The sequence below is a fragment of the Schistocerca americana genome, chromosome 4, assembly GCF_021461395.2.
Source record: "Schistocerca americana isolate TAMUIC-IGC-003095 chromosome 4, iqSchAmer2.1, whole genome shotgun sequence".
Taxonomy (NCBI): domain Eukaryota; kingdom Metazoa; phylum Arthropoda; class Insecta; order Orthoptera; family Acrididae; genus Schistocerca; species Schistocerca americana.
The window spans coordinates 179,775,208-179,792,087 of NC_060122.1; positions in this window are offsets into that span (position 1 = coordinate 179,775,208).

Consider the following 16,880-nt stretch of genomic DNA (forward strand, 5'->3'; position numbering starts at 1 on the left):
TCGGTTCCTCGCACCAGTAGAAGGTTCCTCAGTATTGTGCTTGTTTATAGTTTGAATATTTTTTTTTACTGTCATCTCAGCTGGTGCTTTTACAGCCAACTTTTGTGCATTCCGTACGTCTACTTAGCGTTTGCAGGTCGCTGTCTGTTCACTATGTGATCATGCCTCGTAGCCGGACACAGAGGTTCATCTTATCACAGACGTCTCTTCATAAAGTTAGGTAGCCGATAGGTTCCAATATAGGTTCACAATTTTACGTAAATCTTTATCATCCAAACCAATCCTTTTTAAAATGTCAACAATCTTCTGGCGTCTTACTCTCTCGAAACTTTTTCTTCACAGATCTTATAAGTTCTTTGATGAATGACCCTCAGAAAGATTTTAGCAGGTGACTCGTGAGGTTGGCTGTCCTGTATTCAGTAGAAGTCTTAGCTCCGGGGTTTTTGGGCAGCGTAATAAATTCGGATTCAAGCCATTCCCGTGGAATGTTACCAGAGTCGTTGATGTCATTGAATATTGCAGTCAACCATTTTAAACTATCCTCACAGAGCAGCTTGAGAATTTCGGAATTCACATTGTCGGGACCAGATGATTTACCATCTTTCATTCCATTTACCGCAGCTTGTGCTTCTTCCACCAGAATTCTAGGTCCTGTTTCGCAATATACACTCCTGGAAATTGAAATAAGAACACCGTGAATTCATTGTCCCAGGAAGGGGAAACTTTATTGACACATTCCTGGGGTCAGATACATCACATGATCACACTGACAGAACCACAGGCACATAGACACAGGCAACAGAGCATGCACAATGTCGGCACTAGTACAGTGTATATCCACCTTTCGCAGCAATGCAGGCTGCTATTCTCCCATGGAGACGATCGTAGAGATGCTGGATGTAGTCCCGTGGAACGGCTTGCCATGCCATTTCCACCTGGCGCCTCAGTTGGACCAGCGTTCGTGCTGGACGTGCAGACCGCGTGAGACGACGCTTCATCCAGTCCCAAACATGCTCAATGGGGGACAGATCCGGAGATCTTGCTGGCCAGGGTAGTTGACTTACACCTTCTAGAGCACGTTGGGTGGCACGGGATACATGCGGACGTGCATTGTCCTGTTGGAACAGCAAGTTCCCTTGCCGATCTAGGAATGGTAGAACGATGGGTTCGATGACGGTTTGGATGTACCGTGCACTATTCAGTGTCCCCTCGACGATCACCAGTGGTGTACGGCCAGTGTAGGAGATCGCTCCCCGCACCATGATGCCGGGTGTTGGCCCTGTGTGCCTCGGTCGTATGCAGTCCTGATTGTGGCGCTCACCTGCACGGCGCCAAACACGCATACGACCATCATTGGCACCAAGGCAGAAGCGACTCTCATCGCTGAAGACGACACGTCTCCATTCGTCCCTCCATTCACGCCTGTCGCGACACCACTGGAGGCGGGCTGCACGATGTTGGGGCGTGAGCGGAAGACGGCCTAACGGTGTGCGGGACCGTAGCCCAGCTTCATGGAGACGGTTGCGAATGGTCCTCGCCGATACCCCAGGAGCAACAGTGTCCCTAATTTGCTGGGAAGTGGCGGTGCGGTCCCCTACGGCACTGCGTAGGATCCTACGGCCTTGGCGTGCATCCGTGCGTCGCTGCGGTCCGGTCCCAGGTCGACGGGCACGTGCACCTTCCGCCGACCACTGGCGACAACATCGATGTACTGTGGAGACCTCACGCCCCACGTGTTGAGCAATTCGGCGGTACGTCCACCCGGCCTCCCGCATGCCCACTATACGCCCTCGCTCAAAGTCCGTCAACTGCACATACGGTTCGTCCACGCTGTCGCGGCATGCTACCAGTGTTAAAGACTGCGATGGAGCTCCGTATGCCACGGCAAACTGGCTGACACTGACGGCGGCGGTGCACAAATGCTGCGCAGCTAGCGCCATTCGACGGCCAACACCGCGGTTCCTGGTGTGTCCGCTGTGCCGTGCGTGTGATCATTGCTTGTACAGCCCTCTCGCAGTGTCCGGAGCAAGTATGGTGGGTCTGACACACCGGTGTCAATGTGTTCTTTTTTCCATTTCCAGGAGTGTAGTTGAGGAAATTCTGGCCGTTTGTCATAAAAGAGTTTTTTATGTATGTTTTCCATGTTTCTTTAAGCTCATCTTGTCCAACTACTTTTTTTCCTTTATTATTCACCAACGTGTTTCCTGTCCTTTTTCTGTGATTTCATGTCACTTCCCTGACTTTTTTATGAATATTGAATCTATCATGCTTCAATTGTAATTTATTTCACTGCACTGTTCCTGTATTTCTCTTTCCTTAGCTTCTCGTACCGTTACTTTCCACTTTCGTCCTTCTGTCCATTATTTTAAGTATCTCTTAAGTCATCCGTGACTTATTTTTGGTGACACTGGATTCCAGATGTTCTTCTTTAACTCATTCCACTATAGAGTGCACAAGTCACCTGACAAAGACTTTAGTTCATTATTAAGGTGGATTCCTGCATTTTCTCTTATCGAAGATTCTTTCAGTTTGCGGATATCATACATTTTGACGTTTTTCTTTTGAACTCTCTTCGTTCTGATTTTAAAGACACCAATTAGGGGAATGTGGTCTGAGTTAATGTCGGCACCTGGATAGGTTTACATTTAGGTACAGCTGTTTCTATATCTTTGATTTATCAAGACATAATCGATCGATTCCTTGTAATATTTTCGTCTGAATCTCTTGGGGAGCACCAAGATGTCTCGGTGGTAAAATGAGGAATGTATTAGTTATTACGAATCTCCACTCTCCTGCAAATGCACTGAGTAGCTCGCCTCTCTCATTCCTTTCACCAAGTCCATAGTGACCTATAATGTCGCCTTCAGATCTCCTTCCTTTTCTGGCATTAAAATCTCCAATAATTATTGTAAGATCTTTATTCGGTATTTGTTAAGTTAAAGGAGAACATCTGGAATCGAGTGCAAAACACCCGAAATTTGAGAGTGAAATTCTGAGACTTCTTCTTCATAGGGTCTGTTGTTGGAGCGTAGACCTGAATAATGTTCAATTGTTCGGGTAGAACACTTATTTGGAAAAACTTTAATTGCTCGGAGTAGTTTTTGTAGTTTCGGAAAAAGATTGCAGCATATAAAAAGTTAATGCATTCATTTAAAAATGGAATAAAAAGTATATTAAACGCGAAAAGTGTGCCAATGTGCAACACCCTCCTATAAAATATATCCTTTTTTATTGTTATACAAGAAAGACAATTGCTGATATTCCTGGCCCAGACTCTAAGTGATGTTATCCTCATAAGATGTGGATCAAGTTAAAAAATCTTAACACATTTTCATTTGTGAAGTAAATAATCACAAAACATTTAAATGCGCATATAATGCCCTGAGCTATGCAAGATAATCGTCAGGCTAACGTAGCCCTCAGTAATCAAAAACAAAATCAGATTACAATTTTTAAGGCTGTAAGATCGAGAAAATTTGTGTTTCTCAATCAAGAACATTTTATGGGACCAAAGTAAATGACTTTAAGCCTTTCCGAAGATTATTCTTATTTCTGCCCAGGCGCAGGGACGTTAACACCATCACTCCAGAGGTGCCGACCCCGGTTATTCAAAGCAAGCGTTGCAGCGCACGAGAAGAAGGTGAAGCTGAGGAGCCTTTTCCTTTGGCTCGCCCATCGAATGGCCCTCCATTGAAGGACCCTCTTCTCCGGCCTGAGTTTGTGGACGAGGAAGCCTGGGTGCATCTGCATCTGATGAGGTGGTTGCTGGTAAGTTATCTGGCGATTCTCCCATCACCCGGGCCGTGCAGTCAGCACCGGCTGTTAAGGAATCTGTTTCAAGACCCTATCTCTCTCCCCCTGCCTTACCTCTCCCGTTCTCAGCTTCCAAAAGTATTTTTGCCTCTCCTATCGCGGACTCCACGTCACAACCTCTTCATGAGCATAACTTGATTGATTTCCAAGGGCCAGAGGATCCCCTCGTTACCAAACGAATCTTCATACGGGAGCCCCTCTCCGTCGACGAGAAGGGTGCAGAGGTCCGAAACAGATTTTCTGCATGACCCACCCATACAAGCGGATGACGTAGCGGCGGTTCTGTTGAGTCGCACTAAACAACGTCTCCAGCCTGAGAGAGTCGCAGCAGGGAAGAAGAGATAGTTGGAAGACGAGGGAGATGTTCATAGTTGTAAGTGGGTTGCTTCTGTGTTGGCAGCGCTGTGTAGCGCTTTGCATTGGACCTCTGACTGCGCTTTCTTTGTAAGAGACTCGGTGGCTGGTCGGACTCGTTGTTGGACGTTAATCGCCAGTAGTGTTGGGCAGTTGGAAGTTAGTTGCCAGCAGTGATGGACGTACTGTTGGGCAGTTGGAGGTGAGCGGTCAGCACTGATGGATGTTAGATGAGAGAAGTTGGCATTGATGGAGGGTAGAGGTCTGAAGTGTTAGCGTAGGCTAACGATCTGGAAGTATCCAACTTTGAGATTGAAAATTATTAAAATTATTCATGATTATATATCTTTGTACTGGATGTCAATGACGATTTGTTTTCGTATTTGAACTGGATGTCACACTATTAAGGTAAAAAATAAATTATTCCGTTTGCAACAAAATCTTTCCTTTGCTTACCACATGCCTATTAAAAGTTACAATCTTTTATTTAGCTGGCAGTATTGACGCTCGCTGTATTGCAGTAGTTCGCGTAATGAAGACTTTTTGTGAGGTAAGTACTTAATGAAATGTATAGGTCATTGTCAGGATTGCTTTTTATTCAGGGCAATTCTTTTGTATTAATTATTTGAAGTCAGGTTGTAATTATTTTTTTGGGCAGTCAGATTGCGTTGAGCTAGAGTATTGTGGGTCAGTGTTGACAAGATAAGAAAAAGTAAAGAGAAAGTAGGCTCAGTACGTTCAGTTTTACTCAGCTGTTTCAGATTCAAATATTGTAGAAGTTTCATCTTCTCAGTCATTCAGCAATTTAAGTACAGATCACACATTTAAATAAAGAAGTTTCACACGTCTTTTCTCTCCTCTTCGTCCGTTGTTTCTGCCATGGATACTGGTACACAGCACCGTTCGATGATGATTTTGTAATTTTTTAGCTTTTGTTCCAGTTCAGCTGCCTATGCCAGCACATCCTTTTTTTCACTTCGAATATTAACAGGATAGGTTCTGAACTCCGGCTCGCCACGATGCGAGAGTTTATATGTGACTCTGGTGCCGACTTAATTTCGTTACAGGAAGTAATATTTGACCAGTTTTCAATTCCTGGGTTCTCGACGTTTTCGAATGTGGCTTCCGAACTTTCTGCAGTTACTGCCTTGTTTTATAGGGAAGGAATTCCATTACGAAATTTCGAAGTTCTCGATAATGGTAGGGGCGCAGGATACACCTTTCGTGATCTCACTTTACTTCTCTTTGCCCCTTCTGACTCTGGTCGTTCTATGGAAAGTTCGCTTCTCTGCAACGAGGAAGTCATTTCTCTCTTGTTTTGTTACTGGTAATTATTTGTTTTCTCAATTTATAGCTCATATCACATGATGATTTTGACTATGGTTGTCTGAATGTTCATGAAAGTACGAAGTCAATCTAATCAACAAAAAAAGTTATCTACGCGTCAGACCGGCACGTAACGGGCCCCGTTGGAGATTTTTCCGGCTTAGGGACTGGTTACTGTGTTGTCGTCATCATCATTTCATAATCAACGACACTCAAGTCGCCCAATGTGGCGCTGACTGACTTCATGTCGGCGACGAACTTCCCCAGGCCATCAACGCCATACGACCATTTCATTTCATTTTCTGAAGAAATAAGCATGATGTGGAATGGGATCTTAAATATCTGTCCTTCCTGACGTGGGAATACAGGACGGACATTTTCATTCGTCTTCGACGTACGACTGAACCAACAGTTTTATAATTTGCTCGTGGAGTGGACTATGTACGAGACAGACTATTAGTTTGGCTAACCTCCACATCGTAAGGGTCGGTAGCACACAAGCGCTTTAAAGCTCAAGCGTATTTTTAAAGAACTGATCTTGTAGTTGGCAGGCTAGCGAAATAATTACTAAGTAAATGAACAGCTTAGATAAATCCTGGTGGATTAATAATGTTGTCGAGACAGAGTAATTACCATTTAAATCCAATAAATGTTTATTCCAAACAATTCACACTTTACAGTTGGTGGCCTTATGCGGCTGCGGATTCAAAGGAATACAGAAATAAACCATAATTAATTTAGAGTGTCATGCAGTGCAAATGGAACACATGCGTACAAAGCTCGTTTAACAGTCGATTAATCACGTTATTCGTAAGCAAACACTGAAAATCCGACAGCCCACTCACTATTAATCACGAGAAATAACTAAAATTGATTATCCTAAATAATCATTGCGGAAACATGCACGAGTGAGTCACACATGAGTCGATATTAACAGCAGTAAACTATTTAAATTAGACAGCAACATGAAGTCCCGCAGGAGTTCTGGACCATGTCATAATCTTGAGAGGTCTTATGCCAATGCAGAATAGGTTGCTAGAAGTGAAATAGTCATTTTTTTATTAACTGGCGGCCTTTCAGGTGTAGCCCGTCTCCAGAATGTCAAATAGGTCTTCATAAAATATATGAGGTCACTTGCGTCCGTCCTCACCAGAAGTGGACGGGCGCACGTGACCCCATACGTTGTACGAAGGCTATTTTACTTGACGTTCTGAAGATGGGCTGCCCCGAAACGCATCAACATAACAAAAAAAGTTGAACTAGTGATCAGTTCACTTCTAATGACAGATTCAGCACTGAGATAAGTCCTCTAAAAATATTTAATGTTCTCTGCTGCACAAAGTCCCACAATTGAATTTAAATATCGCTCAAACATATCAGCGAGAACCACTGACATTATCTAAGGCCAAGGTCAGTAATGAAGTTTCCGTGAAAATGTAATGTCAGTCATATATTTCGTTCAGTGCAGCTGCCATTATCTCTTCAGCTGCTCACACATGCCAGCGTGGATCCGCCAGTGAAAATCCCCTGCTCACAACGTATTAGGCGGATGTTACTGGTACAGCGAAAGTTGCCTTTCCCACTGTCCACCAGGCGCGTCTAATTTCTCCAATGCACCGAAAACATTAACTGACTGAATTACACTTTCCTGGAGATGTATGAGTCTCATCATTTTCTTCCATAACGATAGAAGCAGTAGTAATGGATTAAATTTGTGCCACGGCCGGGACTTGGACTCAAGTATCATTCTCATTATGCAGACGTGGTAACCACTACACCGCCATACCATTGTGACCACCACAGCTGCACGGAATACCCTAGTCCAGTCAAACGTTTTTTATTCCAGTCTTTGATCACAATATCATTTCTTTTGACGATGACCGGTTTCAGTCAGTAATGACCATCCTCAGATCTTTTCTACACCACGTAGAGAAGATCTGAGGATGGTCATTACTGACTGAAACCGGTCAACGTCAAAAGAAATGATATTGTGATGTAAGAGTGGAATAAAAAACATTTGACAGTATTGGATCACTGTTTATATACGCGATTATGTCGCAGCTGGTGACCGTAGTCCAGTGCCCTCCTAACGATTTAATAAGGGGGAAAATGGGCTGAACACGCAAATTGAAGTTTGTATTAGGGAGGGCATTGGACTAGGGCAATCCATACAGCTGTGGTAACCACAATGCTACTGTAATGGAAAGGTTAGCAAAGCTGCCTAGTAAGATAGAGACCCAGATTAAAGTCCCGGCTGTAGCACAAAATATAATTCGTTACATCAGTTTCTATCCTTATCGAAACCATTATCAACCACAAAAGCACTGTACAGATAATAATAATGTCCTATTTTACATTAAGCCATTTTCATGTAGTATAGCGTAAGTGTTATTGCGTGTTTGAGCGATTGCGTTGGGCACACACACACACACACACACACACACACACACACACACATGCGCGCGTACGTACGCACACACACACACACACACACACACACACACACACACACACACATACACACGCGCACGCACGCACGCAGGGAGAGGGAGGGAGAGAAGGAGAGAGAGAGACAGACACACGAAAGGCGGAAGCTGATGTGTGAATTTCTGTATCTATTGTATTTGACCAGTATCCTCCGTCTCGTCTTTTGATTTGTACCTCAGCAGGCTTCCACTTGGCACTACTCGTGTCATTTATATATTTAAGAACGTTTGATATCTCAAACGTCCTCCTACTTTCTCATTTATATACAATGAGACCCTGGAAACTGGAAAATTGAGGTAAATTCCTATAGGAACCTCCGATAGGGGGAGCCGCGCGAACCGTGGCAAGGCTCCTAAGACCGCGCGGCTATCCCGCGTGGCAATAAAACCCTATCCGTATTTCTATATATAAATATATTTACCATTTACTGGTAATGTCTTTTCCTCACTTGCAAAACACAAGGGCTTTGTATTTTTATGTTTCAGTGTTTGCAAACTGTTATTTCAGAGACTCCTGAGAGTTTAAAGACAAAGGCCTGAAATTTCTCAAGTAAACGCTGCATCATTTCCCTGTGGAAAGCAAACATAGCAGCCTCATCCATAAACTGCGGTTACGTAAATTTACGTTTCTCATTTCGTGAGAACCAACGAAAGGCAGGAATTTGTGAATTCGTAACTCCTTTAGTGGCGTTGTGAGGCATTACTTCACCATGATTATAAAACTGTGTAGTCTACTCCTGGTAGCTGAGTGATCAGCACGACGGAATGTCATACGTAACGGCCCGGATTCGATTCCCGGCTGGATCGGAGATTTTCTCCGTTCAGGGACTGCATGTTTTGTTGTCCTTATCATCATCATTTCATCCCCATCGACAGGCAAGTCGCTGAAGTCGCGTCAACTCAAAATACTTGCACCAGGCGAACTGTTTACCCTACCGGAGGCCCTAGCCACAAGGCAATTCCATTTTATAAAACTGTGTTTATCTTTTTAGTGTGACATTTGCAGGTACAGAACTGTTGCACGGAATCATTTATGGTCACTTGCAAATACTTATTCCCAGTTTAGGATACCTTGTGAAAAGCTGACGACCACTTTAACCAAGATGGACACTCTGGTGCAACCTCTTAATGATGGTTGGTAGGTGTTCAGAAACAATAAACTCTTCACTATCAGGGTCTCGTAGCATTTTTCGAGGGTGTCCTACACGACACTATTTGGATTTATATTCACTTATTACAGAAAAAGATTAATGTAGCATACGACATGCTGGAAGGCAAATCGCTCCCAGAGAGTGTGTCAGGATAGCAAATTTGGTAGCTCGCTGCTCACGGAATACTGTCGTCCAACATGGTTCGAATCCCAGTCCGGCAAAAACGAGTAAGACCGTTACATGTCATCATCCATTGTACTCATTCGTAGAACTACGAGGAATGCTTCAGTTGGGAACAGTTTTTTAGAAACAGTTGATTATTAGCTCTTTCACAAAAAACATAAGTTGATAACAATGCCATGTTACTGCAGTAATGTCTAATGCTAGAAATTACTTTTAATATTAAGTATCAGAATAGACCTGATTTTCTTTCGATCTTAAAGCAAAGCAGGCGAGAGGTGGCATTTGCATTGCAACTATTATTAAAATAATGTTTTCTGTCTCTACTTACGAGGGCGCTTAAGGATCACTGTTGAATTAAGTTAGCACACAGCTAATTAAAACAATGTCCTTAACATTTAAACGAGAAAATATTAAACGGCATTTTATCGCTATGAGCTGCACCTATCTTTATCTTCTCTGTCATGTGGTGCCGTTTACTTCAGTATAATGTCGCCCATTGTCGTTGCAAAGCAGGATATTATGCTTTCTTCCCGATACGAGGTGCCGAATAACTCGTCTGTATCTCCAGCAGTGTTTCTCGCATTAGATGTATGGTCAGAGACAATCACAATGAGATGTATGATTGCTCTTTGTGTGATCATATAAATTTATTTGATGAAATATGGAATCAGCCAGACTTCAAAAGTTGTAATGCGGGCTTCGCACATCTAGTGGTTGATAATTTTGGAATGATCAATAATAAACAAATTACCTTCCGTTCTTCACTAAGAAAGTTGCTAAAAACGTAGGGAAATAGAGAGTAAAGTTTTCGAAGAGAAGTCACCGTAGTGCGCCTGTTCGCTTTTTAGAGCTGATATTGACAATAGGTGTCCGTGTCCATTTGTCGGCAGCCAAATTTATTGAAAGAAAATGTTAGCTGAAGAATAAATGTTAACCAGATATAGATATGTCTTTATACTGTCAACGTACGAATTAACCACATTTTGCCGGCCGGAGTGGCCGTGCGGATCTACGCGCTGCAGTCTGGAGCCGGGCGACCGCTACGGTCGCAGGTTCGAATCCTGCCTCAGGCATGGATGTGTGTGATGTTCTTAGGTTAGCTACGTTTAATTAGTTCTAAGTTCTAGGCGACTGATGACCTCAGAAGTTAAGTCGCATAGTGCTCAGAGCATTTGAACCATTTTTAACCACATTTTGTGGCCAGCATTTCCTCCACATTCTGGTTTTGCAGCAAGCTAAGGTTTCTGCTGTTGATATATCTACATACGTAAATATAGCGCATTTGCAGATTTTATGTTGAAATATTACTGACGAAATCGTCTGACTTTGCGATGGCGGACTGATGTTCAGCGTAGCTGGAGGTCCATGCTAACTTATAGCTGACAGTTTCGTTTTCGATTATTTTCTGTTTACTCGCGTCCAGAGTCCAGAAACGCTAAGATGATGAAGAGGCAGGAACTGAAGACTCAGCGTTAAAATGTTTGTTACGTGTTTCTATACCTTGTTCCTGTAAGCGGAAGTTTGATGACAAACTAGCACCTAGTATGTTAAAGTTGTTACGTCGACAACCTAAATGTATTCCGCGGTCTAAACAAAGACATCGCAATGTCATTGGCAAAACAGATCAACTGTTCTCCCACCATATCTTGCCGTGACAGTTCGCGACAGGATTTATCAATACACACTTCGATTTTTGAAAGTGAACCTGTCCTCGTACGGTTTCACCAGATTTAGTGCAGCATGGGTAGGAGCCTCATTAGTACACTTCTCGGTGTCTTTAGTGCGCCTTTGTAAACAAACAATATGTATTCTCTCAAGGTGCTGCGCCGGTAGTCTAGGGGCGAAGATCTATGATTAATAGTCGCTACGTCCTGAGTCCTGGGTTCGAACACCGCCACCGATTACATATTGAATAAAAATCATCATCAATGGCTTTAGAGGACTTCCGGCATAAGAAGGCACCCTCATTAATGAACGGTCTTGTCAAACTGGCGAAGGAGCGGACAGCATTACAGGGCACTCTCTTGTCCTAGGGGTGGGAAACAGCCCCTACAGGTGGAAGAACCAGCAATGATCTGCGGCATGAGGATGCAGAAGGCAATGGAAACCATTGAATTGAAGAACGTAACGTGTACCCACTCTCTCCATTGGCAAAAGATCCCGGATCCCCATTCGGCTCTACGGGAGATTGACAATATTTAACTTTTATTTACAATGGTATCGCAACACACGGGTGACATTCAAATAATCAATGTGCCTCACTATATACACACATCAAAAGAAGTTTTGCCTCACCGCGGTTCCGAGAGTTCCGGAACCTGTACAAAAACTTGGAATAGAGATCAACATTAACATCATTTCCGCCATTTTTATTACTCATGAAAACCACACGTTGCATGTTGTACCACCATACAGCGAGACCTTCAGACTAGGTGGTCCAGATTGCTGTACACACCGGTACCTCTAATATCCAGTAGCACGTTCTCTTGTCGGCCATGAAGACGAATGCCTCGCCAATATGCTGCCGATATGGTTCCACTATCGGTCGGAGGATGGCATTCATGTATCGTACAGCCGTTACGGCGCCTTCTATGACCACCAGCAGCGTACGTCCTCCCCACATAATACCACCGTAAGACAGTAGAGAACCTCAACCTTGCTGCACTCGCTGGACAGTGTGGCTAAGGGGTTCAGCCTGACCGGGTTGCCTCCAAACACGTCTCCGACGACTGTCTGGTTGAAGGGATAGTGCGACACTCATCGGTGAACAGAGCGCGATGCCAATCCTGACCGGTCCATTCGGCATGTTATTGGGCCCATCTGTACCGCTCTGCATGGTGTCGTGGTTGCATAGATGGACCTCGCCATGGACGTCGGGAGTGACGTTGCGCATCATGCAGCCTATTGCGCACAGTGTGAGTCGTCCTGTGGCTGCACGAAAAACATTATTCAACATGGTGGCGTTGCTGTTACGGTTCCTCCGAGCCATAATCCGTAGGTAAAGGTCATCCACTGCAGTGGTAGCGCTTGAGCGGCCTCAGCGAGGCACGTCATCGACTGTTCCTGTCTCTTTGTACCTCCTCCATGTCCGAAAAACATCGCTTTGGTTCACTCCGAAGCGCCTGAACAATTCCCTTGTTAAGAGCCCTTACTGGCACAAAGTAACAATGCGGACGCGATCGAACAGCGGTATTGACTGATAAGGTATGGTTGAACTATAGACAACATGTGTACCTCCTTCCTGGTGAAATGACTGGAACTGATAGGCTGTCGGACCCCCTCCATCTAATAGGCGCTGCCCATTCATGGTTATTTACATCTTTGGAAGGGTTTGGTGACATCTCTGAACAGTTAAAGAGATGTGTCTTTAATAAAATACCCCCAGCCAACGTCTATCTTCAGGAGTTCTGGGAACCGGGGTGATGCAAAACTTTTTTTGATGTGTGTACAACGTCCATGCAAGTTTGTCACACGGTTCATATGGATCAGTAATAACGGCTGTCGTTGTGCTCTCTTCTAGGCCGTGTCTACTAGTGTCCATCTTCTACTTTCCGGCCGAGGCTGGCCGAGCGGCGCTTATATTCTCTTCGGCTAGAGGCCGCTTCTGTCGTGGTACGGTCCTAGTGAGCGAAATATTGGCTGACGTCGTCTCGCAGCCTTCTTGCCGGCCGCGGTGGCCGAGCGGTTCTAGGTTTTTTAGTCCGGAATCGCGCGACTGCTACGGTCGCATGTTCGAATGCTGTCTCGGGCATGGATGTATGTGATGTCCTTAGGTTAGTTAGGTTTAAGTAGTTCTAAGTCTAGGGGACTGGTGATCTCAGACGTTAAGTCCCATAGTGCTTAGACGCATTTGAAGCATTTGAATAGACTGAAAAAGGAAAGTAAACGGTTTATTATTTCAAAAGTAATCGACCTAACTGTTAATACATTTATCCCACTGTGTGAAGAGACTGTTATTGTCTTCATTAACAGATGCACGCTCACAGCTAATGTCAGTAATTCCTTACTGTCTTAATTCACAATGGGGTATATCACGAGTGTTCAGTTACGTCGACGTCGCAAGCCGAAGATGAACAGACAGAGAAAGTATAATATTCAGTGGATAATGCAGTACGTAAAGGAAGATGAAAACCTAATTGCCATGCGGAATTGGAATGCGGTTCTAGGGGAATGAGGAGAAGAAAAGGTTACGGGAGAATATGGGCTTGGTACTAGGAATAAGAGAGGAGAAACACTATTTTCTGCAACAAATTTTTGCCAGTGACAGCGAACTCCCTGTTCAAGAATCACAAGAGCAGGAGGTATACTTGGAAAAGATTTCAATTAGATTGCATCATGGTCAGACAGAGATCCCAAAATCATATACTGAACTGTAAGGCGTACCTAGGAGCAGATATAGACTCAGATCACAATATAGTAGTGATGAAAAGAAGGCTGAAGTTTAGGAGATCAACCAGGAAAACCAGTATGCAAAGTTTGATACGGAAGTACCAAGGAATGAGGAGATACGCTTGAAGTTCTCAAAGGGTATAGACATTGGAATAAGGAACAGCTCCGAAGGTGGCTCAGTTGAAGAGGAACAGACATTTCTGCAAACGTCAATCGCAGAAGATGGAAAGAGAAACGTAGCTACAAAGAAGACAACTGCGAAGAAACCATGGATAAGAGAACAGATATATTTCAGTTGATCGATGAAAGAAGAAAATACAAAAATGTTCCGTGAAATTCAGGAATACAGAGACAAATTAGTTAAGAATGAAATAAATAGGAAATGCGGGGAAGCTAAGGCAAAATGGCTGCACAAAAATGTGAAGAAATCAAACAGGAAATGATTCTCGGAAGGACCGACTCAGCATATACGAAAGTCAAAACATTCTTCGGTGAAATTAAAAGTAAAGGTGGTAACATTACGAGTGCAATAGTAATTCCGTTTTTAAATGCAGAGGACAGAGCGGATAGGTGGAAAGAGTACATTGAAGACTTCTGTAAGGTGGGAGACTTGTCCAATGTCATGTTAGAAGAAGTAACAGGAGTCGATGTAGAAGAGATAAGGGATACAATATTAGAATCAGAATTTAAATGCCCTTACGAAGAATTAAGATAGAATAAGGCAGAAGGGCTAGATAACATTCCATTAGACTTTCTAAAATCATTGGGGGAAGTGGCAACAAAATAGCTATTTCAGTTGGTGTGGAAATTCTATGAGTCTAGCGATATACCGCCTGACTTTCGAAAAACATCATCCACACAGTTTCGAAGACTGTAAGAGCAGACGAGTTCCAGAATTATCACATAATTAGCTTAACAGATCAAAAATCCAAGTTGCTGACGAGATTAATATGCAGAAGAATGGAAAAGAAAATTGAAGATATGTTAGATGACGATCAGTTTGGTTTTAGGAAACGTAAAGGGAATAGAGAGGCAATTCTGACATTGTGATTGATAATGGAAGCAATACTAAGAAAAATCAAAACACGTACATAGGATTTGTCGATCTGGAAACAGTGCTCGACTGTGTCAAATGGACCAAGATGTTCGAAATTCTGAGAAAAATTAGATGAATTTCACGGAACATTTTTGTATTTTCTTCTTTCATCGATCAACTGAAATATATCTGTTCTCTTATCCATGGTTTCTTCGCAGTTGTCTTCTTTGTAGCTACGTTTCTCTTTCCATCTTCTGCGATTGACGTTTGCAGAAATGTCTGTTCCTCTTCAACTGAGCCACCTTCGGAGCTGTTCCTTATTCCAATGTCTATACCCTTTGAGAACTTCAAGCGTATCTCCTCATTCCTTGGTACTTCCGTATCAAACTTTGCATACTGGTTTTCCTGGTTGATCTCCTAAACTTCAGCCTTCTTTTCATCACTACTATATTGTGATCTGAGTCTATATCTGCTCCTAGGTACGCCTTACAGTTCAGTATATGATTTTGGGATCTCTGTCTGACCATGATGCAATCTAATTGAAATCTTTTCCAAGTATACCTCCTGCTCTTGTGATTCTTGAACAGGGAGTTCGCTGTCACTGGCAAAAATTTGTTGCAGAAAATAGTGTTTCTCCTCTCTTATTCCTAGTACCAAGCCCATATTCTCCCGTAACCTTTTCTTCTCCTCATTCCCCTAGAACCGCATTCCAATTCCGCATGGCAATTAGGTTTTCGCCTGACTTTCGAAAAACATCATCCACACAGTTTCGAAGACTGTAAGAGCAGACGAGTTCCAGAATTATCACATAATTAGCTTAACAGATCAAAAATCCAAGTTGCTGACGAGATTAATATGCAGAAGAATGGAAAAGAAAATTGAAGATATGTTAGATGACGATCAGTTTGGTTTTAGGAAACGTAAAGGGAATAGAGAGGCAATTCTGACATTGTGATTGATAATGGAAGCAAGACTAAGAAAAATCAAAACACGTACATAGGATTTGTCGATCTGGAAACAGTGCTCGACTGTGTCAAATGGACCAAGATGTTCGAAATTCTGAGAAAAATTAGATAAGCTATAGGGAAAGGCGGATAATATACAATATGTCACAAGATGCAAGAGGGAACAATAAGAGCGAAAGAACAAGAACAAAGTGCTCGGATTAATAAGGGGTAAGACACGGGTGTAGTCTTACCCCTTTACTATTCAATCTACACATGGAAGAAGCAATGATAGAAGTAAAAGAAGTGTGTTTATGTTTTCTCTATGTAAGTAGGCTGTTTATGTTTTCTCTATGTAAGTAGGCTGTTTATGTTTTCTTATTGGCAACGTTACGTAGCGCTCAATATGAAAATCACTGGCTGTGCTGTGTGCAGTCTGTGGCTGCTTTGCATTGTTGTAATACTCGCCATTGTAGTGTTAGGCAGCTGGCTGTGAACAGCGCGTAGCGTTGCGCAGTTGGAGGTGAGCCGCCAGCAGTGGTGGATGTGGGGAGAGAGATGGCGGAGGTTTGCAGTTTGTCATGAACTGATATATATATATTATGATTTGTGATGATATTAAGGTAAATACATTGTTTGCTCTCTATTAATATCTTTCATTTGCTAACTACCCCTATCAGTAGTTAGTGCCTTCAGTAGTTTGAATCTTTTATTTAGCTGGCAGTAGTGGCGCTCGCTGTATTGCAGTAGCTTGAGCAGCGAAGATTTTTGTGAGGTAAGTGATTTGTGAAAGGTATAGTTTAATGTTTGTCAGGGCCATTCTTTAGTAGGGAGTTTTGAAAGTCAGATTGCGTTGCGCTAAAAATATTGTGTGTCAGGTTAAGCACAGTCATGTAAAATTGTTCAAAGGGGACGTTTCATATGGCGACCCTGCCAGGATTCGAACCTGGAATCTTCTGATTTTTTCTTGTAGTTTGTGTATTTAGTGTAGATTTTGTTTATTGCTAGCGCGTAATTGTAGAGAGAATTTCCTTTGTAGTTGCAGTCTTTCATTGTTGTATAGTAAAACAGTTGTGGCATGCATGTAGATTTGCAGCAAGTATTTCGCAGCTGCGCTTGCAATTAACTAGATATTATTTTCAGTGCTATGTTAATGTGTTCTCTTATTTTTGATCTTCAAATTGTGTTTTTCTGTGTT